The sequence below is a fragment of the Lolium perenne genome, chromosome 5, assembly GCF_019359855.2.
Source record: "Lolium perenne isolate Kyuss_39 chromosome 5, Kyuss_2.0, whole genome shotgun sequence".
Classification (NCBI taxonomy): Eukaryota; Viridiplantae; Streptophyta; class Magnoliopsida; order Poales; family Poaceae; genus Lolium; species Lolium perenne.
Window position 1 is genome coordinate 266,075,765 of NC_067248.2, and position 24,800 is coordinate 266,100,564.

Consider the following 24,800-nt stretch of genomic DNA (forward strand, 5'->3'; position numbering starts at 1 on the left):
TTGAAGACGCCAGGCGTCCCAATCCTCCAACTAGTTGGGCACTAACGATATTCGCATATCCATGAAGTGATCTTCCTTAGTATGCACCGTTGCTAAGACTCGTCGTTTCGAAGCATCACGTGATGATCGGGTGTTATAGATTTTACGTGTGCATACAACGGGTGCAAGCCAGATTTGCACATGCGAATACTGAGGTTAAACTTTACGAGCCTAGCATGTACAGACATGGTCTCGGAAAGTCGTCATGATATGATGGATAAAATTATGAGTGAAATTGTTCATCATATTACAAAGTTACTAATAGTGAAATCTGGAACACTTGTCATATGATGATCAACTTCAAAGTAAGAACCTCAAGGTTATTGGTATTTGACCAATGGACCTAGAAGTTATTGAAGGTGAAGTGTTTTCTGAGAATGAGGAAAGCTAAAAGAGAAACTACAAAAGATTTTGGCAGAAAGAAAGTAAAGACTAGAAAGTCTAGCTCAGGTGTATATAGATGATATACATGTTATGAATGTATTCTTTGATTGGTCATACAATGAAGTTCTTGGGTATTTGTACTAGACTGGTTGATATGAGATGTCATACAACTGTCGTGGTATCGTCACGGCATATGCCATAGGGTGGCTAATCGAAGGTGGTTCCTGAGGGATCTCACGGCGGTATCCGGATGCGGGTATGGGGACGAGCGACACGGCGACGTACCCAGGTTCGAGGCCCTCCGATGGAGGTAAAACCTCTACTCCTGCTAGAGTGTATATGATGATCACACAATACAATGGTGCTCCTAGAGCTGTGTCCGGCTACTCCTGGGAGGCTAAGGGAGACGATGGTCTCTCTCACAGGGCAGCGCTAAGGGTGGAATGAAGTGAGAATGATCGATCCCCTACACGAGAGGGGGTAGTGCGGCTTATATAGGCACCGGCACTTTACATATAAGACCCTATAGTTTACAGGACGGCTTGGCCGGCTCCGGCTTCCGCTCCTTCCCGAGGCAGTGACGTCAGGAGCCGTTGAGGCCTCATGGCCTGTCCCATCCGGCTGCCGAGGTCAGCGGTATGGAGAGGAGGTGTCCCTGTCGCCATCAGCCACTGTAGCTAGTACGGATCGTCGTAGGCCATGATGGCCTGTCCGGCGCGTGGCACTATTGCTCCACAGTGCCCCGCGCTTTACGGAAGATGAAGTCAGCGTGGACTTTGGGAACCCGAATCACCAACCCGGTTCCTTCCAGTGCAAGACTCGCCAGCCTCGAGTCGGTCTGAGGTACAAACCCCTAGTCGGATATGGCTTGTAGAAGCCGGCCCAGCTACAGCATTGGCGGCCGTAGCCAAGCCGGCTAGGACCTAGAGCCAGCCGGCTTCCGGACCAGCCGGCCACGGCGCCAGCCGGCTGCTCCTCAGCCGGCCTTTGCCGCGAGCCGGCCAGTGGCCAGCCGGCTGCTCTGCGTCCATTGCCCTACCCGGGGTCTTCCCCCCGACATTAGCCCCCGAAGCTGGCAAGGTCCAGCGTTTAGAAGGACCTAGGTAGGTTTTCCTGGCTTCTCGAATATACTTGACGGCACTTGGAGGGGCCGACTGAGAGTTTCCATTCAGCCGGCTGCGCCCTCATCCGGCTCGTTCTTGCCGGCTGCTTCTAGCCGGCCGCTATTTACACTTACGCAGCTCTTGCTCTCTCGCAAGTTTTGATGGCGTCTCCGCCTTGCTGATGACTTTTGGTCCGAGTTGAACTTATTGTCCGGCTCCGGCTTGCGGCGCGCCGGAGTCTCCGCCGCCTCGGGTCCTGCACCCGACTTGACTGGTCTGACGCCTGGGCTCTGCCGCCGGTTCGTCTGGTCACATCAATGTCCCCTCCAGAGTTGATGCGGTCGTGGGCGACGCGGTGTGGCGGTTTCCAGTAACGGCAGCGGTCGTGGGCGAAGTTAATGCGCAGAGGATCCGGGCGACGTGGCCACGATCGCCACTTGGAGGCTAACCGCCCGCCGCGGTCGGCTATAAATGCCGCGGGGGAGGGTACCGAGGCGGCCACTTGCTTCACTTCGTCTTCCTCGCGCTCCTGCTCTTCTCGCTCTCTTCTTCGCGCTCGAGCCCGTTGCTGCTCCGGCGAACGCCTCCCGCTGGCGAACTCCGGCGAGCGAATCTCCGCCGATCCGCCGCCGCTACTCCGTCGAGCCGGCGCCACGGGGCCCCCCGTTTCAACGGAGCGTCCTCAGCCGCCGTCGTCGCCGCCGCCGTCGCAAGGCTCTTCTTCGCCCTTTCGCCTCTCGTGGTCATCTTCTTCTTCTTCCTCGACGATGGCCTCCGCCAGCGGATCGTGGAGGGGCTCGTACATGCGGGAGGACGACATCGAGCGGTTGGTGCGCCTCCGCCGGATCCCGTCGTCGGTGGTCACGCGGGCGCCCGGCGGGGAGACGGAGCCCGAGCCGCAGCCCGGCGAGCGCGTCGTCTTCGGCGCGCACCTCGATCGCGGGCTGGGCCTGCCGGCTTCCACCTTCTTCCGCTAGTTCCTTGACAACTTCGGCCTGCAGCCGCACCATCTGCCGGCCAACGCCTGCATCCTCCTCAGCTGCTATGTGGCATTCATGGAGGCCTACGCCGGCTTGTGGCCGGACATCGACTTCTGGAGCCGGCTGTTCTACCTGAAGGCGCAAACTACTGAGGGCCCCCTGCGGGCCTGCGGTGCCGCCTCGATCTACACTCGGCCCGGTACACCTTTCCCCAAGATTCCAACCGTTGACTCGGTGAAGAATTGGCAGATGTCGTTCTTCTACGTGCGCAACGAGGGCCAGCTCGTCGACCGGATCAACCTTCCGGAGTTCAACCCGGTTCCTCCAGTCGGCCGGATCAACTGGAGCTACAACCCCGGTACGATGGATCCGGATGCTGAGGTGAGTCAGCTCTGGGACTTCCTGGGGGCGGCCGTCGCGAACGGGCTGACCGCCGAGGACCTCCTCTGCACCATCGCCGAGTGCCGGGTGCTGCCGCTCCAGATGCGCACCCACAAAATCGGGCACATGTCCGGCCGGTTCGATCCGAACCGGACGTCCAAGGCGCTGCTCTCCAAGGCCCAGGTCGCCCACCGGGTGAACAACATCACCAAGGAGAACATGCCTGAGGAGTGGAACTACGGGCTGGCGCCCCGTGACAGGGACCACCCACCCGAGCTGGTAAGTTTTGTGTCTCCGCCGACTTCCGGCTTGCGGCTGCGGGGCCGACTTCCTTTTTCTTCTGCCGACTTCCGGCTTGTTGTTTGCTCATGTTCTGTTTTTTCTAGCTCTTTGACCGCCAAAACGTCGAGGATGGCGACCCGGCGACGAGGAGATGGACGCCGGATCACGCCGATCCGGCTGACCAAGCCGGTGACCAGGCTGGCGACGACGACCTGCTGCAGGCGCCTGACCTAGGCGGCCAGGGGGAGCACAATCCGCCCCCTTCACCGGAGCAGCAGGAGGACGAGGAGCCGGCGACGTCCGCCACGGGGCCACTCCCCGCCGTGCCCCTGCGCGCGAGGCCGCCAAGCACCACGGCGACTTCGGCGCCCAAGGGGAAGAAGCGAGCCGGCGACCTCCGTTCTACTGCCGCCTGCGAGGCGAAGGCGAAGAAGCTCCGCCGGCTGCAGCCGAAGAAGGTTCCGGAGCAGGCCGGGTGAGTTCTCTTTTCTCTTTTGTTTGATTCCTTTTCTTTCCTTACTTTTTATGCTTATCTTCTATCTGTTCGGCTAGGGCTCCCATCAAGTTTGCCCAGGGCGGCGGCTCCCGGCAGACTCCGCGCGTCGTGTCGCCACTTCCTCGACAAAGGAGGGAGTCGACGCCGCAGCCTCCATCGCGCGCACCTACGCCGCCGCCGCCTGCGGGTACTCCGCCTCCCGCAGGGGCGCCTTCCTTCGCCGTGCCGCTGGCCTCAGCGCCTGATCGCGGCACGCGGGTCGAGCCGACGCGCCAGCCGATGCTGGACGACCTGTTCCCGCGCCGGACTCGTCTTACGGACCCAGCCGCCGGGGCCGGCCGGGGCATGCCGCCTTCGACCGGAGCTGGAGCCGGCAGTGCTGTACCGCCCGCGACCGGAGCCGGAGCCAGGCCGAGCGTGGTGGTGCTGGATGAAAGCCCGGAGGGGGCACCTCAGGCGCCGGAGATGGCTGCGCCGACTAGGCCATCTGCTTCGCCCAGAGCGCCGCCACCACCGGAGCCGACGACGGGGGAGCCGGCCAGGCAGGAGCCGGCAAGGGATGAGCCGGCGCGCACGGAGGGCGCCGACTCACGCGCGCTGGTGAGGACAGGAGCCCCATCGGCGTCGCAGCAGGGCCTGCACGTGGCCAAGGGTGCTCTGCTCCTGCATGTGCCGTCCGCCTCCGACTCCAGCCTTGGCTCGGCTGGCACTATGGAGCAGGCGTGGCTCCGCGCCGACTCCTATGAGGTGACCAGCCGGGAGGGGAACCCCGACCAAGCATCGGTGGAGATGTTCTTCTCCAGCCTGCAGGCCAACCTCAAGGCTAGGGCTGCCGAGGCCGCGGCCAACCTCGCCAAGGTGGAGGAAGCCAGCAAGGTAAGCTTTATCTGTTTTTTGATTTGGTTGTCATCCTGGTAGCCCTCCGAGGCATGGGCCGGCTGCTTGGAGCCGGTCCGGGTTTCGCCTAGCATACTGATTTTTCTTTTTTCCTTAGGCTGTGGCGGATCGGCGCACCAATCTGTACAACCGCGCCGTGACCCACTACCACAAGGCCAAGCTGGACCGGGCCGGCTTGGCTCGTGAGCTGGAGGCCGTCAAGGGTAAGATCTTGCTTCTTCCGACTCGATGTCTTCTTTCTTTTTAGTCTTCGTTGGCTGACGTTTCTTTCCGGCTGCCTCGCAGTTGAGGTCGCCAAGGTCCCGCGGCTGGAGGCGGATCTCCGGGCTGCTCGCGCCCAGTGCGCCGAGAGCGAGGAGGCGGGCCGATCTGCAGCCGCCAAGCTCAAGGTGGCTGAGGGGGAGTTGACGCGGCTGCGCCTGCTGGAGCAGAACCATCTCACTGAGCTCGCCTCCCTTAGGACGGCGGAGAAGGAGAAGGTGGATGATCTGAGCCGGCGGCTGACCGAGGTGGAGAAGCAGCGGCTTGCGCTTCAGGAGGAGGTCACCACCAAGTCCACGGAGCTGACGGCTACTGCCAAGCGCTGGACGGACGAGATTGGCGCGCTTGATCGTGGCTTGTCGGGTGAGTGCCTCTATGTTCCCTTCCCTTTGCCGGCTTTCGGCTGTCGGCTGCCGGCCTAGGTTGGTAGCCGGCGGCAGAAACTTTTATCTTTTTCGCTATCTCCATCTTCGGGCTGGGGGCAGTCGGTTCTTGCCGGCTGCCGCCAGGCCTTTTCTTTTATCCTTCGGAATCTCCATCTTCGGGCTGGGGGCAGTCGGCTCGTGCCGGCTGCCGCCAGTCTTACTTTTAGAGCTTCGGAATCTCCATCTTCGGGCTGGGGGCAGTCGGCTCCTGCCGGCTGCCGCCAGGCTTACTTTAGGACTTCAAAATCTCCATCTTCGGGCTGGGGGCAGTCGGCTCGTGCCGGCTGCCGCCAGTCTTACTTTAGAGCTTCGGAATCTCCATCTTCGGGCTGGGGGCAGTCGGCTCGTGCCGGCTGCCGCCAGGCTTACTTTAGGACTTCGAAAATTTGCATTTTTCAGCTTATTTCGGCTTTGGTGGCTTCTGACATGCTTTTTCTTGCAGCGGCCTTCCCGGAAACGCAGGACGCGGCCTTGGCAGCCGTTGGCGTTGCGCGCGAGTCCAGGAGGCGGGCGACTGGCGAGGGCAGCTCGGAGTACTTCACCATGGAGGATTACATGGCGTCCATGTCTGCCCGCGTCGAGCCCATCACCAAGCTTGGCTGGGAGCTCCGGAAGGCGGCTGAGGAGCTGGTCCCGATGCTGTGGCCCGCGGAGGCGGTGCCGCAAGATATCTCCAACCTCACCTCTTTGATGGAGCGGGCGCCGGATCGCTTCCTCGACTGGAAGGAGTCTGCCACGCGCGCTGGTGCCGACATGGCGCTGTCCTTTGTCCTCTCCTGGTACAACGAGGTGGACCTGGAGCAGCTCGAGTATCGGCGAGCCGGCGTGGAGGACAAGCTCCCGGCCGAACACAAGACCGCCCGGCTTGCCCGAGCCAGCGCCATCGCCGACTTCGTCGATAAAAGCCTCTTCGTCGCGGACCCGAACCCTCAGTCTGATGAGCAGTATGAGATGGAAGATGAGGAGGCGGAAGACGCACCCGAAGACGATCCGGCAGCCGGCCCCTCTGATGCTCCTCCAGCTGGCCCTTGATTTACCTTTCTTTCAGTTGTTGCTTTTGCCAAGATAATTTATTAAATCCCCGGGATGCCGGGTGCATATGTATGGATATTATCATCTCTTTTATTAGGTCACATTTTAATGTGTTTTTTAATCATTTGTGTGCCGAGTTGCTTTCTTTCGACTTGTTCGCTTTTTCCCATCCGCCCCACTCTTTGGCTGTGCTCTTGCCGGTCGTACGTCCGACTTGCGATCCGTCGCCGGATCAAGAGCGGGCCGCTGAGGGAGGCCGACAATACTTCAGTCGAACGAGCTGAATTCGGCAATCCGGCACTTTTATGAAAAGTTGCAAGTCAACTCGCTTTTACTCTTTCCCTTAGTCGTTTTTCGCGTGCCGGCTCCCTAGGCCTTACTCCCGCCAGCCGGACAGCCGGGTTGCGGTCTGTAGCTGGATCGGAAGCCGGCTGTCGGAAACCGGATCACGTTACTGAGCCGGCCGCGTGAAAGGGTTCAAGCCAATTGGCGAAACGACGTAGAGTACGCGAAAAACTTGTCGGAAACGGCGCTCTTGGCGCATGCTTTTTCATAGCTTACAAAAGGGATACAAGGGATACATACATTCCTGCTCTCATGTGTAAAATGGGCGGAGTAAGTTGACATTCCAGGGACGTTTAGTCTCCTCGTCAGCCTTGTCCGGCTTGTTTTTCTTAGCCTCTTGGGCATCTATGAGATAGTAGGAATCATTGCCTACTGCCTTGCTCACGATGAAGGGACCCTCCCATGGGGATGACAGTTTATGCTGTCCGGCTGTCCGCTGGATCAGCCGGAGCACTAGGTCTCCTTCTCGGAATGCTAAGGGTTGGACCTTCCGGCTGTGATAGCGTCGGAGGCTCTGCTGGTAGATAGTAGATCTGGACGCAGCCAGCAGCCGGGCCTCTTCGACCAGGTCAACTCCATCTTCGCGAGCTTCTTTGGCTTCGGCTTCTGTGTAGAGCTTGATCCTTGGCGCGTCGTGCTCGATATCAGTCGGCAAGACGGCTTCGGCCCCGTATACGAGGAAAAATGGTGTGAAGCCGACTGAGCGGTTTGTCGTTGTGCGCAGGCTCCATAGCACATTGGGCAATTCTTCAATCCAGCAGCCGGCTGCTCGCTCAAGCGGCTCCACTAGCCGGGGCCGGATGCCGGCTAGGACTAAGCCGTTAGCCTTTTCCACTTGTCCGTTGGACTCTGGGTGTGCCACAGAAGATAGGGCCATCCGGATCCCCATTTCCCCGCAATAGCGAGAGAAGATGCCTTGGGAGAAGTTGCTGCCGTTGTCGGTGATGATGCTGTGGGGGTAGCCGAATCTCACAATGATTTCCTTGAGGAATGTGACGGCTGTGGAGCCATCCAGCTTCTTGATTGGCTTGGCCTCGATCCACTTGGTGAATTTGTCAATCATCACCAAGAGGTGTGTCATGCCGCCTCGCGCCGTTCTGAATGGGCCTACCATATCCAAGCCCCATACGGCGAATGGCCATGTGATGGGGATGGTTTTCAAGGCGGAAGCCGGCTGGTGTCTCTTCTTTGCGAAGCGCTGACAGCCGTTGCACTTCTTCACCAACTCTTCTGCGTCTCTGAGCGCAGTCGGCCAGTAGAAACCGTGCCGGAAGGCTTTGGCCACTATGGCTCTGGATGAGGCGTGATGTCCGCACTCTCCTTGATGGATTTCCCGTAGGAGTTCAATCCCTTCAGCCGGCTCGACGCACCGCTGGAACACCCCACTTACGCTGCGTTTGTACAGCTGGTGGTTGATGATTGTGTAGGCCTTGGCCCTTCTCTCAATCTGCCTGGCCTGGACTCTATCATCAGGCAGCACACCATCGGTGAGGTAGGAGAGGAATTCTTGTGCCCATGAAGGTACGCATCTTATCTCGAATACGCTGACCAACAGGGCCTCCTGCGTGGGAGCTTCCGGCTTCGACTGCATGGTCGCCGGGTTCGGCTTGCTAGCCGGCGGGTTCGGCTTGCTAGCCCCCGAGTTTGGCGATGAAGCCCCCGGGTTGGACTGAGAAGTCCCCGGGTTCGGCATGGTAGCCGGCGGGTTCGGCTTGCTAGCCCCCGACTTGGGCGATGAAGCCCCCGGGTTCGGCTGAGCAGCCCCCGGGTCAGCCGGCATGAATATTGAATCCGAATCCGGTGACGGTATGATGGACGGCTTCTTGATAACCGCCAAGGCGATGCCCGGCGGAATGGCTTGCCGGGTTGAGCCAATCTTGGACAAGGCGTCAGCCGCCTCGTTGTTTGCTCGTGGCACATGGTGGAATTCGCAGCCGTCGAAGAAGCCGGATAGCTGCTGGACATGGAAGCGGTATGAGGCCATGTTGGCGTCCTTCGCGTCCCAGTCGCCAGATGCTTGTTGTATGACCAAGTCGGAGTCGCCGAAGCATAGTATGCGCCGCACGCCAATCTCCTTGGCCAGCTTCAGCCCATGAATGAGCGCTTCATACTCCGCCACATTGTTGGATGCGGCGAAGTGGATCTGCAGGACGTAGTCCAGTCGGTCTCCCTTGGGAGAGGTGATGACGATGCCGGCTCCCAAGCCGTTGCGCATCTTCGAGCCTTCAAAGTGCATCTTCCAATGTGTGGAATCCGGCACAGGCGGCAGATATTGCATCTCAGCCCAGTCGACGAAGAAGTCCGCGAGGATCTGCGACTTGATGGCTGTGCGTGGCTCGTAGAGGATGGTGTGGGCGGCTAGCTCCAGGGCCCACTTGGCAACCCGGCCGTTGGCATCCTTGCTGCCGATGATTTCCGCCAAGGGCGCTGTGGCAACCACCTTGATGGGGTGCTCTTGGAAGTAGTGCTTGAGCTTCTTGGCCGCCATGTAGACGCCGTAGGTGACCTTCTGGTAGTGGGGGTAGTTTTGCTTCGACTGGGAGAGCACTTCGCTAAGGTAATAGACTGGGCGCTGAACCAGCTGCTCCCTGTCGGCTTCTTTGCGCTCCACCACCAGGACAACGCTAACCACTCGGTTGGAGGCTGCGATGTACAACAGCATCGGCTCCATTGAAGCCGGCGTTGCAAGGATTGGCGCGGTTGAGAGCATGCGCTTTAAGTCATGGAAGGCTTCATCCGCCTGCGGTGACCAGACGAACTTGTCCGCCTTCTTCATCAATTGATACAGGGGCAGTGCCTTCTCCCCCAGCCGGCTGACGAAGCGGCTCAAGGAAGCCAGGCAGCCAGCGAACTTCTGGACGTTCTTGAGGCACTGCGGCAGTTCCATCTTCTCCAGGGCACTGATCTTCTCCGGGTTGGCTTTGATCCCTCGCTGAGAGACGAGGTAGCCAAGGAGCTGGCCAGACGGCACGCCGAATGTGCACTTGGCCGGGTTGAGCTTCATCCGAAATCTTCTCAGATTGGTGAAGGTTTCTCTCAGGTCATCAAGGAGGGTAGTCGTCTCCTTGGTCTTTACAATGACATCATCCACATATGCGTGAACGTTTCTGCCGATTTGATCCTGCAAGCATTTTTGCATGCACCTTTGGTAGGTGGCGCCTGCATTTTTCAAGCCGAACGGCATAGTCGTGTAGCAGTAAGCCCCGTACGGGGTAATGTACGAAGTCTTTATTTGATCAGCCGGATTCAAAGGAATCTGGTGGTAGCCTGAATAGGCATCTAGAAAAGACAACAGTTCACAGCCGGCAGTCGAGTCTATAACTTGATCTATGCGCGGCAGGAGGAAGGGTTCCTTCGGGCACGCCTTGTTGAGGCTGGTGTAGTCGATACACATCCGCCAGGAGCCGTTCTTCTTCAAAACCAGGACCGGGTTCGCCAACCAGTCCGGGTGCAGCACTTCCATGATGAAGCCGGCTGCCAGCAGCCGGGCGATTTCTTCACCGATGGCCTTCCTTCGTTCTTCGGCGAAGCGCCTGAGAGGCTGCTTCACCGGCTTGGCTTCAGGCCGGACGTGGAGGTGGTGCTCAGCCAACTCCCTCGGCACACCCGGCATGTCTCTTGGAGTCCATGCGAAGATGTCCCGATTCTCACGGAGGAAGCTGGTGAGCTCGCTTTCCTATTTCCTGCTCAAGCCGGCACCGATGGTGACGTACTTGTCCGGCTGCGCCGGGTCCAGCAGGATCTTCTTGGTGTTGTCGGCCGGCTGGAAGTGAGTCGTCCCAGCCGGGTTGCCTGCAGCCGGCATGTCTGTCTGCGCGGCCTTGGCGAGGGCGACGGCGTCGTGGATGAGCTGCTTCTCGGTGGCGATGACCAGCGTCTGGGCCATCTTGGAGCTCTGCGTGGCGCAGTCCATGGAGCGGCGATAGTCGCCGGCTACGGTGATGACCCCTTTAGGGCCAGGCAGCTTCATCTTCAGGTACCCGTAGTGGGGCACCGCCATGAACTTGGTCAGGGCCGGCCTGCCCAGGAGCGCGTGGTAGGGACTCACGAGGTCCACCACCTCGAACTCGATTCTCTCGGTGCGGAAGTGATCCGGCTTCCTGAACATCACCTCCAGCGTGATCCAGCCAATCGGCTGGCAGCAGTGGCCTGGCACGATGCCATGGAAGACGGTGGGGGTGGGGCGCAACTCGGCCTCCTGGATGCCCAGCTTGCGGGCGGTGTCGCGGTAGAGGATGTTGATGCTACTGCCGCCGTCGATGAGGACGCGCGAAAAACGCACGCTGCGCCGGGTTGTGGCGATGGTGGGGTCGAGGACCATGGCGTAGCTGCCCGGCTTCGGCAGGACAGCCGGTGTGTCGCGGCGATCAAAGGTGATGGCCTGCTCTGACCAGTTTAGGTACTGGGGGACCGGCGGTATGACCGCGTTGACCTCGAGGGAACAGCTCTGCTGGCTCGTCTTGTCCTCGGGCTCGGAGGTGAAGATGATGTAGGTAGCATCTTCGGCCAGATATCGGCCATGTTGCACTTGGTTAGCCTCGTGGTGCTCGAGGTTGGCGTTCTCTGCGCCGCCTTGGCCACCCGGCCCGCCGGCTGGAGGAGGCGGGGGTGGGGGCGGGAGGGGTTCACCGCTTGTCAGCCGCTTCATGAAGTGACAGTCGCGGGTGGTGTGGTTGGAGGGGTTCTTGCCGCTGTGATACTTGCATGGCAAGTCGAGCATCTGCTCGAAGGTGTACTTCGGCTTCCATTGCCGGTCTTGCTTCTGGCGCCGGCTGCTGCCTGGCGCCGCATGGTCCGACACGGCTGCCACATGGGCGGAACCGTACCGGCGGTCCGGCTGGTCGCTGTGCCGCTTGTCGCGGTAATTATCCCGCCGGCTGCCATGCGAGCCGCCCTCGGCCGGCTTGTGCTCAGCCGGCTTGTTGTTGTCCCGTCTTGCTGGGGCCGGTGAAATATCAGCCGGCGCCTTGCCGGCTTCCTCAGCCAGCGCGTACTTGTCGGCGATGGCCATCAAGGCGGCCATCGACTTGGGGTCGCTGCGGCGTAGCTTGTGCCACAACATGGTGTTGGGCCGACAGCCTCCCATGAAGAAGCTGATGGCCTGGATCTCATGCACACCCTCGCAGGAGTTGCGCATTTCGCACCAGCGCGTCAGGTATGCGCGGTCCGTCTCGTCCGGGCCCTGCTTGCACATCTCAAGCTGCTGAGGGCGACCCGGCCGGCGATAGGTGCCGGTGAAGTTGCTGACGAAGGCCTCCTGGAAGTCCAGCCAGCCGTTGATGCTGCCGGCTGGCAGGTTGTTGAGCCAGGTGCGGGCGGAGCCGACTAGCATCAGGGGAGAATAGCGTACCGCCCAGCGCTTGTTGCCCCGGGCGATGCCGACTGCGGTGGAGTAGTCCAGCAGCCAGTCCTCCGGCTTGGCGGTGCCGTCGTACTTGGGGGTGTCGCGCGGGAGCTGGAAGCCGTCGATCATGGGCTCGTTGGCGATGCGGGGCCCGAAGCACTTGGGGCCGGCTGGATCCTCCTCTTCCGCAATGCGGGATTCGACCAGCCGGTCGAGGCGATCTCGGGCGTCTGTCGGCTCGATGCGCGGGCCCAGCCGGGTATGGGCCGGCTGGCGAGCGCCGCTGGCTTCTGGAGCCGGCCGGTGTGGGCGTCGAGGCTCGGAGTCTTGCTCCTGGTTCCGGCTTGGTGGGGCCCGGCTGCGGCTGCTGCCGCCACCTGGCTGGCGGCTCGGCCGGCTTGAGCTCGCGTGCGTGGTGCGGGAGTCGTTGCGCCGGCTTGGCGCTGGGGAGGTGGACTCGGCCGTGTCCCTAGCGTTGCCTGCGGCACCACGAGCGTGAGAAGCTCTAGGATCTTGGGCGTACCTGGGGTCTTTCGACTGCCGGTTGGCAGCCTTCAGCAACTCAGTCACCCGCATGGTCTGGCGGCGTAACTCTTCGCCTTCGAGGCCACGCAGCTCCTCTGCGGCGGCTTGCGCGGCGAGCATGTTCTTGTTGGGGGTGTTGTAGATGGGCAGCTCCATTGACGGAGCCGGCGCGTTCGCGCCGTCGCGGTCGATCTCGGCGCCTAGGTCGCGGCCTCTGCGGCGGATCTGGCCAGCTCGGCTGGGGTTGTCGCCGCCTGGGGTGAGGCCGTGGGCGCGATTGTACTCACGCTGGGTGATGTCCCACTGGCGCTTAGCAGCAGCCAGCTCCTCAGTCTGCTTGAGGAGGAGCACGCGGTGCGCCTCCAGGTCTGCCTCGACGGTGGCGGCGTCAGCGCCGGCACCGGTGGTGAGCGGAGTGCTCAGCTTTGCCCGGACTTCTTCCAGCCGGGATGGTGGTGGTGGCGGCTTTGCGCCTGATGCGGATGCATGCCCGCCGACGTTGCGCTCCAGGTCGGGGCCGCGAACGCGCGTGGACTTGGCGGGCTGCTTGTCGCCGGCTGCCATGACCTCGTGCATGATGCAGGGGCTGGCGGTGGTGAGGCTGGCGCCGGCTCCAGGGGGAGGGCTTGTGCAGCGCAAGATCTGGCGCGGATAGCGCGGTGGTGCAACGGTGGCGACGTAGACGTCGAAGCCGCCGAAGCTGATGACGCTGCCGCCGGCTGGGAAGGGCCGGTCGGCGAAGCAGCCAGCGTTGTCGCTGACGCAGTCGAGGGAGCCGAATCTCCAGATCAAGCCTGAAGCAACTCGCTCGCCGGTGGTGATGGTGAGGCCCGTCCGGATGAAGACACCGGCCGAGGATGCTGAAGGCCCCACGGTGGGCGCCAAATTTCGTGGTATCGTCACGGCATATGCCATAGGGTGGCTAATCGAAGGTGGTTCCTGAGGGATCTCACGGCGGTATCCGGATGCGGGTATGGGGACGAGCGACATGGCGACGTACCCAGGTTCGAGGCCCTCCGATGGAGGTAAAACCTCTACTCCTGCTAGAGTGTATATGATGATCACACAATACAATGGTGCTCCTAGAGCTGTGTCCGGCTGCTCCTGGGAGGCTAAGGGAGACGATGGTCCCTCTCACAGGGCAGCGCTAAGGGTGGAATGAAGTGAGAATGATCGATCCCCTACACGAGAGGGGGTAGTGCGGCTTATATAGGCACCGGCACTTTACATATAAGACCCTATAGTTTACTGGCCGGCTTGGCCGGCTCCGGCTTCCGCTCCTTCCCGAGGCAGTGACGTCAGGAGCCATTGAGGCCTCATGGCCTGTCCCATCCGGCTGCCGAGGTCAGCGGTATGGAGAGGAGGTGTCCCTGTCGCCATCAGCCACTGTAGCCAGTACGGATCGTCGTAGGCCATGATGGCCTGTCCGGCGCGTGGCACTATTGCTCCACAGTGCCCCGCGCTTTACGGAAGATGAATTCAGCGTGGACTTTGGGAACCCGGATCACCAACCCGGTTCCTTCCAGTGCAAGACTCGCCAGCCTCGAGTCGGTCTGAGGTACAAACCCCTAGTCGGATATGGCTTGTAGAAGCCGGCCCAGCTACAGCATTGGCGGCCGTAGCCAAGCCGGCTAGGACCTAGAGCCAGCCGGCTTCCGGACCAGCCAGCCACGGCGCCAGCCGGCTGCTCCTCAGCCGGCCTTTGCCGCGAGCCAGCCAGTGGCCAGCCGGCTGCTCTGCGTCCATTGCCCTACCCGGGGTCTTCCCCCCGACAACAACGCAATACAAGAATACGATGGCCTAAGTGACTGATAAGGAATATGGTAATAATGCACGTCTGGAACATAATAAAGTGTTATTATGTTTGTCGTTGGCATTCTACCTAGCCCTTAGGATTTATAATAAAGAACTTAATAATTGTTATTTTGCTCGGGTCAAATGAAGACAATGAGTTCTTCAAATTATGACCTTACTCCATGTACGATGGATAAGTTATTATAAATCTTAATGGTGAAACACACATACATAACACTGACGCTAATATGCCGTAAGGCAAATGATTTGAATTCCACTTATTAGTGGAACCGCCATTTAGGTCATGTTAGAAAGGAACGCATGAAGAAACTCCATGCAAATGGATTTTTGGAGTCATTTGATTTTTGAATCATTTGGCGCTAGCAAATCTTTTCTAAAGAGAATGACTGAAATACCGTTCATAGGCCAAAAGTTGAACGGGCAACTAACTTAGTAGAAACATACATGATGATGTATATGGTTCACTGGGCATAGTTGTGTGCGGGAGATTCTTCTACTTCATGAAAACTTCCAACAATGAATTGAGTATATATATGTGGATATATTCGATAAGGAAGAAGTTTGAAACATTTGAATGGATTCAAATAAATTTCAGCATGAAGTGGAAATCATCGTAATAGAAAAGTCAAATATCTATGATAGGATCATGGTGGAAATTACGAGTTTTAGCAAACATCTAAGAGAGTTATGAAATTGTTCTGCAACTCACGTTTCATGGAGTATCATAGTGATGATGGAGTATCCGAGAGACGTATCCAAACCTTGTTGGATTAATGATGAGATAAAACAAAATAAAGCCATTATATTTTTGTGGATTATGCTTTAGAGACTACCGCTTTTACACTGAATAGAGCATCATCATGATCCGTTGAAATGACACCATACGAGTTATGGCATGGGTATGAACCCTAATAGTCCTTTCTTAAATTTTGGTATGCATAGCATAAGTAAATAAGTTTACAACCAAAATCGGATGAATGTCTTTGTTGGTTATCCCAGAGATTTGATTGGGAATTCTTTCCACTATGGAGACAAAGACAAAAGTGTTTGTCAATGTTTCTTATTTCCAAGAAATTGTTTCTAGCGAAGTATTTGAGTGGGAGGACAATAGAACTTGATAAGGTTTATGAACCTGAGCATAATGATCAGAGTAGCGCAGCATCGGAAATGGTTCCGGAAGCGGCCACGACAATCATGGCTCCCATGACTGCAAAGTGTTTTAGCCATGGAGATCGAAGTACCTATTGAACCTTGTAGGTATGGTTTACTTTGTAATCAAATAAATGATTTGTGGACAAAGGATTGATTTTGAACAATGATAAACCAACTACATACAAAGAAGTTATGATGGGCCCTGACTCCGTTAAAATGGCTATGCGCCATGAAATCCAAGATAGATGAATACTTTTTGAAAGTAAATGGATCTATAAAATTGATGGACTTGGATGAAATATCCTTGAAGAAGCCCGACTTGTCGAAAAGTTGTTTACGACAAAGTTCAAAGAGTTGACTACGATAAGATTAGATCTTCCGTAGCGATGCTTATAGTCTATGTGGATTATTCTAGTAATCGTTACATATTTCTTTTATGAGATATGCTAGTAGGATGGCAGAAATACATTCCTTACCAGAAGTTCGTATGAAGGATGTATACTAGATACAAACCAAAGAGTTTTGCTAGTCCGTGGAATACTAGATAAGTATACAAACTTCAATTGGATGAAGTGAGTATTGCGGAGTTGGAATCTTCACCGGATGAAATAGTCAAAGAGTTTTTGATTTCATCAAAAACGATGAAGATGTTTGCATTTGCAAGAAATTATGTGGGAGCGCTGAGACATATTTATAATACTTTATGTAGATGACATATCGTTGATTATAAATGTTGTAATTATATACTTGATGTGAATAAAAGGTTTCATTGAGAATTAACTTCAATGAAAGGATATGGACTGAAACATATTTAGTGTCAAGATCTATGAAGATAGATTGAAACACATAATAAGTTTAAGTCAAAGTACATATAATGAATATTGAAGAAGTTCAATATAGAAATTAAGAAGGTGTTCTTTTCATGTGAAGGTTTTACAAGACTTGAGTGTATCTGACACTCAATGAGTAAAAACACATGAGTGATTTTAGATCACGATTAATATGTACACAATCAGATATCATGTGCTCTAAAGTGTTATGAGCATGTACCAGAATGATTCATGTGATGATCATTGGACGACAGTAAGAATATCCTTGGGTACTTTAGAAGAACCAAGGATATATATAGTTTTGTATGGGGTAATGACAAACAAATCGCTGTAAGGTGTTGCACCGATATTAGTTTGGTCACATATAAAAATGAATTTCAAATCTCAATTACGCTAAGTGTTGTTTTAAAAGGTAGCACAATGCTAGATTTAGAAGAGTTCTAAATATTGTGACGGATTCTACAAACAAAGGCAGAGTATGTCATTGTTTTGAGAATGACTGAGGATGTTAAGTCAAGAAGTTCTTTGAGAACTTGGTGTAGTTCCGATAGTGTCAGAACTTTGAAGCTATATTGTGTGTGACAATATTAGTGACTTATTTCAGACCGCGGAATTAAGGTTCCACCAGAGGACTAAGCATATATAATTAATGCCGACTCATTTGGAAAATGAGTGATGCGTAGAGACGCAAATGAATTGCAAAATACATACGTTTCTGAGCGTGTCAGATCCGTTGACTAAAACCTCTCCCGTGAGCAAAACATGATAAGCACCAGAAGGCCAAGGTGTTATATCTTTACAAATGTGAACTAGATTATTGGCTCTAGTGCAAGTGGGAGACTGTTGGAGATATGCCCAAGAGGCAATAATAAAGTGGTTATTATAATATATCTTTGAGTTTATGATAAATGTTTGCATACCATGCTATAATTGTATTAACCGAAACATTGATACATGTGTGTTATGTAAACAACAAGGAGTCCCTAGTAAGCCTCTTGTATAACTAGCTTGTTGATTAATAGATGATTATGGTTTCGTGATCATGAACATTGGATGTTATTAATAACAAGGTTATGTCATTGGATGAATGATATAATGGACACACACCCAATTAAGCGTAGCATAAGATCACGTCATTAAGTTCAATTTTCTATTAGCTTTCGATACATAGTTACCTAGTCCTTCGACCATGAGATCATGTAAATCACTTATACCGGAAGGGTACTTTGATTACATCAAACGCCACTGCGTAAATGGGTGGTTATAAAGGTGGGATTAAGTATTCGGAAAGTATGAGTTGAGGCATATGGATCAAGAGTGGGATTTGTCCATCCCGATGACGGATAGATATACTCTGGGCCCTCTCGGTGGAATGTCATCTGATTAGCTTGCAAGCATGTGAATAGTTCACAAGAGATGATATGCCACGGTACGAGTAAAGAGTACTTGTCGGAGACGAGGTTGAACGAGGTATAGAGATACCGATGATCAAACCTCGGACAAGTAAAATATCGCGAGACAAAGGGAATTGGTATCGTATGTAAATGGTTCAATCGATCACTAAGTTATTGTTGAATATGTGGGAGCCGTTATGGATCTCCAGATCCCGCTATTGGTTATTGGTCGGAGAAGAGTCTCGACCATGTCTGCATAGTTCACGAACCGTAAGGTGACACACTTAAGGTTTGATGTTGTTTTAAGTAGATATGGAATATGGAATGGAGTTCGAAGTTTTGTTCGGAGTCTCGGATGGGATCCAGGACATCACGAGGAGGTCCGGAATGGTCCGGAGAATAAGATTCATATATAGGAAGTCACTTTCCAAGTTTGGAAATGATCCGGTGCATTTATGGAAGGCGCTAGAATGTTCTAGAACCTTCCGGATGAAATCACCATGGAAGGTGGAGTCCCGGTTGGACTCCACCAAACCCAACCAGCCAACCAAGTGGGAGGGTGGAGTCCATGGAGGACTCCACCTCCTTGGCCGGCCAAAGAAAAGGGGAAGGGGAGAGTCCATGTCCCTCTAGGTTTCGTCCATAAGGCAGTTTTTGAATTGGGGTCTTATACGAAGACTTTGGGCTAACCCTTGGGGTTCCACCTATATAATGAGGAGGAGAGGGAGGGGGCAGCCCATGACTTGGCCGCACCACCTAGGGCTCCCCTGGCCGGCGCCCTAACCCCTCTCTCTCTCAAACCCTAGCACACCTCCCTCCTCATACACCTCCCACAGCGCTTAGGCGAAGCCCTGCCGGAGATCTCCACCACCACCGTCACCACACCGTCGTGCTGGCGGGATTCCGAGGAGGATCTACTACATCCGCTGCCCGCTGGAACGGGGAGAAGGACGTCGTCATCAACACCGTACGTGTGACCGAGTACGGAGGTTCTGCCCGACTGTGGCACCGTCAAGATCTTCTACGCGCTTTTGAAAGCGGCAAGTGATCGACTACATCAACAACGAGATCTAATCTTGTAGGCTTTGGAAATCTTCGAGGGTTAGTCTCATGATCTTCTCGTTGCTACTATCTACTAGATTGGATCTTAGCTTGTTATTCGTTCTTGCGGTAGGAAAATTGTTGTTTTCTATGCCACGAATCCCATCAGACCCCCAGTTGTCTGGCAACTTGGCTTAGGAGATGAAGTTGACCCGCTTGGCCACCCCGGCTTTGGTGAGCTCCAGCTTCGACGTCCGGGTCGGGTCGAACCGGCTGCTCATATGGTAGATCTTGTGGGCGCGCGCCTGCAGTGGCAGCACTCGGCGGGAGACATAGCAGCAGAGGAGGTCGGTGGCCGCCAGCCGCTCATCCGCGACATAAGTCCGGAGGAGCCTCCAGAGCATGTTCACCTCCGCCTCCGCGTCGACCGGCTTGTAGCAGTGGCCCCAGTTGAGCTTGGCGGCGGGCGGCTCGGGGGAGTACTCCGGCAGGTTCACCCAGTCGAACGCCGGGTTCTCGCTCTTCACGTAGAAGAATGTCGTCTGCCACTTCTTCACCGAATCCACAGTCGGGATTTTCGGGAAGGGCGTCGAAGGGCGCGAGTAGAGAGAAGCCGCGCTGCAGGCTCGCAGCTGGCCATCGGTGGTCTGGGCCTTGATGTAGAAGAGCCGGCTCCAGAAGTCCACGTCCGGCCACAAGCCGGCGTAGCCCTCGCAGAAGGCCACGTAGCAGCTGAGGGTGATGAAGGCGTTGGCCGGCAGGTGATGCGGCTGTAGGCCGAAGTAGTCCAAGAAGTGGCGGAAGAAGGCGGAAGCCGGCAGCCCGAACCCCCGCTCGAAGTGAGCGGTGAAGACCACCCGCTCGCCAGGCTCCGGCTGCGGCACCACCTCAACCCCTGGAGCGCGCGCCTTCACCTGCGGCGGGATGCGGCGGAGGCGCACGAGGCGCTCGATGTCCTCGTCGGTGATGCAAGAACCCTCCCATGATCCGCTGGGAAGCGCCATCTCCTCCATGCTCGACGAAGAGGAAGACGGCGGTGAAGAACTTGGCGGCGAGGTGCGCGGCGGAGAAGAGCGCGCTGTGGACGAGCGGCCCCCCGTGGCGCCGAGACGGCTGCGCGGTAGCGGCGGATCGGCGGAATAGATCGACCGCGTCCGGATGCGCGAGTTTGCCGAAGTTCCGCTGGCGAAATTGACCTGCGCGCGAAGAGGTGCGAAGGGCGGAGAGAGACGAAGAGTTGGGGCGCAAGGAAGAAGAAGAAGTGAGGTGGGAGGCCTCCTCGGCGCCTCCCCGCCGCTATTTAAAGGGCGCCAGGCAAGTGGCGACGTTGGGTCGTGGGCCGCGGCGTGGGGATTAACTGCGCCCACGATCTCCACTACGCCGCCGGCAGTTACCAGTAACCCCCGCGCCACGTCACCCACGATCGCAGAAAATCCGGGGGAACATCGATGTGACTAGGCGAAGCGACGCGACAGAAGATTCCGTCACAGCCGGTCAAGTCAGGACTCAGGCCCCGAGGCGACGGAGACTCCGGCGCACCCACGCTGCAGCCGGACGTCCTCCCCAGAGCCGGCCCATACTTTTCCAACAAGGCGGAGACACCTCCAACACTTGCAAAAAACTAAATCTGCAGAACCAAAGCGGCATCCGGCTCGAGAGCAGCCAGACGATGCAAGCCAAATGAGGGCGTAGCCGGCTGGAGGAAATTCCCAGCCGGCCCCTTAAATGCTTTTTAGCAGGATCCATGGTATCAACGACTAAACGGCTAGGGAAACCTGCCTAGGTCCTTCTCTACGCAGGAGCTCGCCAGCTTCAGGGGCTAATGTCGGGGGGAAGACCCTGGGTATGGCAAAGGACTGGGAACAGTTGGCTCGAGGCCGGCTGGCCCGCGGCAAAGGCCAGCTGAGGAGCAGCCGGCTGGAGCCGTGGCCGGCTGCCTCGCGAGCCGGCTAACTCCAGGTCTATGCTGGGCTAGCCACGACCGTCTGCGCTGTGGCTGGGTCGGCTTCTACGTGCCATGTCCGGCTTGGTTTGTCTCTCCCCTGACCGGCTCGAGGCTGGTGAGCCTTGCAGGAGAAGGAACCGGAAGGGTGATCCGGGTGCAGAAGTCCACGCTGATCTCATCTCCCGTAAAGCGAGGGGCACTGTGGAGCAACAGTGCCCCGCGTCGGACATGCCGTCATGGCCTAGGCTGCGCCATACGCTACAGGCTACCGGTGCCGACAGAGACATCTACCCCACATCGCCCGGCATGTCTTGTCGCCGCTGACCTCGGCAGGAAGGAGGGACAGGCCTCAACGGTCGCTGACGCAGGCGCCTCGGGAAGGAGCGATAAAGCCGGAGCCGGCGGGGCCGGCCAGTAGGTCATAGGGACTTCTCTGTAAACTGCCAGCGTCTATATAAGCTGAGCTACCCCTCCTGTGCGCGGGGACGATCGATCACTTCTCATCCTCACACTTAGAACCGCTCGGGGAGAGAGACCTTCGTCTACCTCTAGCCTCCACTCGCAGCCGGATATAGCTCAAGGAGCACCATTGTACTGTGATATCTCTTATACACTCTCTAGAGCAGGAGTAGGGGTGTTACCTCCATACGAGGGCCCCGAACCTGGGTACATCGTAGCATCGCTTGTGCCCATACCCGCATCCGGAAACCGCCGCGGGCCACCGGCCGGAACCATCGACTTATGCCATCCTATGGCATATGCCGTGACGATACCACGACAATTTCTTCTATCCTTTATCCATGCTCCTCCTTGCGGTAACGAGACCTCAACTCCTTTACATTGAAAGTTACTCGCTCCCTTTACATGTGTTGGTTTTGTACCTTGCATGTGCTTGTGTATGTTGTGCTTCCTAGTTGCTATCATGCTTATATATGTTGGGTGGCACATCATGTACAATCGTTCTTGTGTTGAGCCTATTGCATCTTGTTGATATCTTAGTTGTTGGCTCTTGTGAGGAATTAATGGACTATCTCATTTTGGGGAGTGATATGCTTTGTGCATCTCACAATCTTAAAATGTGCGACATGATGAATTAAAATTCTATAATTTCCATTAATTATCTCTAGTAGTTCTTATTTGCCTCTTGTATGGAAAATACCTTTATCACATTATGAGGGAGTATTATGCCTTGTGCATATTACAAGCCTAGAAAATGTGAACACTTGAGGTTGTGTCACATAGAATTGATATTGTAGATTATCTTGTTCCTATGTGACATGTTGCTCAAACAAATCCCATTTATCCTAAAAAGCTTTTATTGCTATTCTTTTGGATTTTGTTTGTGAGAGTTTTTCTTGGCATGGTTTTCCACAATGTGTTGCTCTATATACTTTTTGAAAAATCATGTTCTTCAAGTTATGCTTTTCATTGCCTTGCATGTTGGTGTAACTAATTGAAGCTCTCAAGAATCTCCATTTGCATTATGGTTAACTCTTATCCTTTACCATATGCTTTCTTAGTTGTGAAGATGATCTTGGATATATTCTCAAGCTACTAGAGGAAAATATTTCCTAAATATCTCTTGTCCTTGGACGGTTGATAACATATTATGTGGTATATCTTTGGATCATCCTTACACTTGGCTTGTGTGCTAAATTGCTACTTCTTTCCATATGTTTTCGTTGTTGTGAAGATGATCGTGGATATATTCTCAAACTACCATAGAAAATTATTTCCTAAATACCCCTTGTCCTTGGAAAATTGGTAATATATTATGTGGTACATTCTTGGATCATCTTTGCATTTGGCTCATGTGCTCAATTGCTTTATTCTTGCCAAAGAATTTGCTATGTGGGTTAGATTCACATGTGTCTTCCTTGCTTATTATGGCCCCTTTATTTTACTTGAACCTTTTTAGTGTTTTGAAAAATATCGGTAGAGTGATGATCCCACCTTTGTGCATTTTGTATTCAAATGCAAAATTCTAAATAGTGCACTAATTTTGGGGGAGCTCTCCTATATGTGTTAGAACACTCTCTTGTTTCAATTTCTTACCTTTGGAAGACAAACCTTTTCTTTTCGGTACTTTTGTGCCATCATGAAAAGTGTTGAGGGTTTGGTTTATTTGTTGGAACCTTGCTTTCTTTGGGGGTTGGTTATCTCATTACTTGATATTTGGTTTTAGCTTTTTAAAATGAGATAAGTCCTTGAGCATGTGTGTTTTGTATATCATCTTGCCCTTTGTGTTGTGTTAGTTCATTCGTTGAACTTTGGGGTCAATCTTATGTTGATTTGATTCTTGGATATGATTTGGACAACCTCTTGACATGTCACACCTTTGTGTGTCATCGTGTTGTATTTTGTGTTTTGTCCAAGTCATATCTCCATTTGGTTCTTGAAAGTCTTGCATGCATAGTTACTTTATGTCTATCTTATGGCATGCTTGCTTTCGTTGATCCAATGCATAGGGAAAACTCCACCATAATCCTAAATCGGTAAGATGTGCATGAAATTCAATTTCATATCTATATGCACATATTTACGTGGAGTTTGTCCTATGTGTTGTAGTTCGACTAACTACTCAGACCCAATTAGTTTGGGAACCATTTTGTACTTGAGCTTTGTCTTAGGTACATTGGAGATGCATTGGATGCTCGTCTCACTCATAAGGGAGAAGTGAAGGCCAAGTGACTATTGGAGACGAGCTATGATGTTATGACAAACTCATATCTACTACATCACACCATTGCATCCGGGTAACAAGTATCTATCTACTTCATGCATGCTTATCTTGTTTCCAACCATGTGGTTATCTTTGGCATGAATTGTTATTTGAAAATGTTGTGGTCTTGCAAAGCTTTTAAATGAAACCACTTTATTGCAAATATGAGTAGGTTGAGATGAGAGCATATTTCGGGGAATATAAAAATCATGCTTGTGATTCACCTAATCCTAAATATGTCAACCTCGCAATTGAATTGCATATCTTTTCCTCAATATGCTCACATGTGCAATAAAGATGCATTTGCAAAATTTGATTCTTTCATTTGGTATTTCATTTTGTGATACTTGTTTTCCTTTCTCAAAGCATCTCAAATATCTCCTTCCCTTGGTGATTGTTGTGTTGTCTTTGATGTGTTTGTGGTTGAAGTTCTTCAATATACAATAAGATAAATTTGAGCATTTGGCCGTGCTATAAAGCAAAGATCTCATTGGTATATTGTATTACTTCATCTTGGATATCTTGCTCTATTTCTTTTGTATCTATCTTGTGTGTACATGTTTCTTTGTGGATAAATATCTTCGTGATGTTGTCCACTTAGAGAAACTTATATACATGAGAGATGATACATATCCTTTTGATATCCCTCTTTGTTGGAGTCCATTCTTTTTACTCTTGTTTATTTCTTTGATGGCTCCGCAAAGAATTTGGTTATGAGAGCTTGCTTTATTCTCTTGTATCTATTTCATGTGTACATGTTTCTTGATGGATAAATATCTTTGTGAAGTTGTCTACTTAGAGAAACTTATATACATGAGAGATGATACAAATACTTTTGATATCTCTCTTGTGGGAGCCCATCCTTTTATCCTTGTTTGTCTCTTTGGCGGCTCCACAAATAATTTGGTTATGAGTGCTCATTTTATTCTATTTGCATCTTCACGCACTTATATTTGGTTTTGGCACAAGCTTTGATTTTATTTGTTTCTTATTAAGCTTGTGTTTCTTTTTGGTTTTCATTTGATATCTTATTTGAATCTTGTGTGTCGTATGGCTATGCTTAGCAATCTCACTCATTGAAGACTATGATGATGCTCAATGCTCATCCTTGTATTAGTCTTATAATATGCTTTGTCATGCCTCCCATACATTCTTTTGGTTGAGCCTTATCTTATGTTGCCTCTTGCTTGATGCTCAACCATTTGTTTACTCCAAGTGATGCTTAATCTCTTCTATAATCTCTTGCAAATGTTTGTGTTTTAAATGGCAATGAGGGAGTGAGGATTCCATGTTGTGCACATTGTATTCATATGTAACATTATAACATGTGCATGTACCTTGGGGAGCTTCCTCATTCTATTTAAAATACTCATGTGCAGCTATCATAAATCTTTATTTCACTTGGTT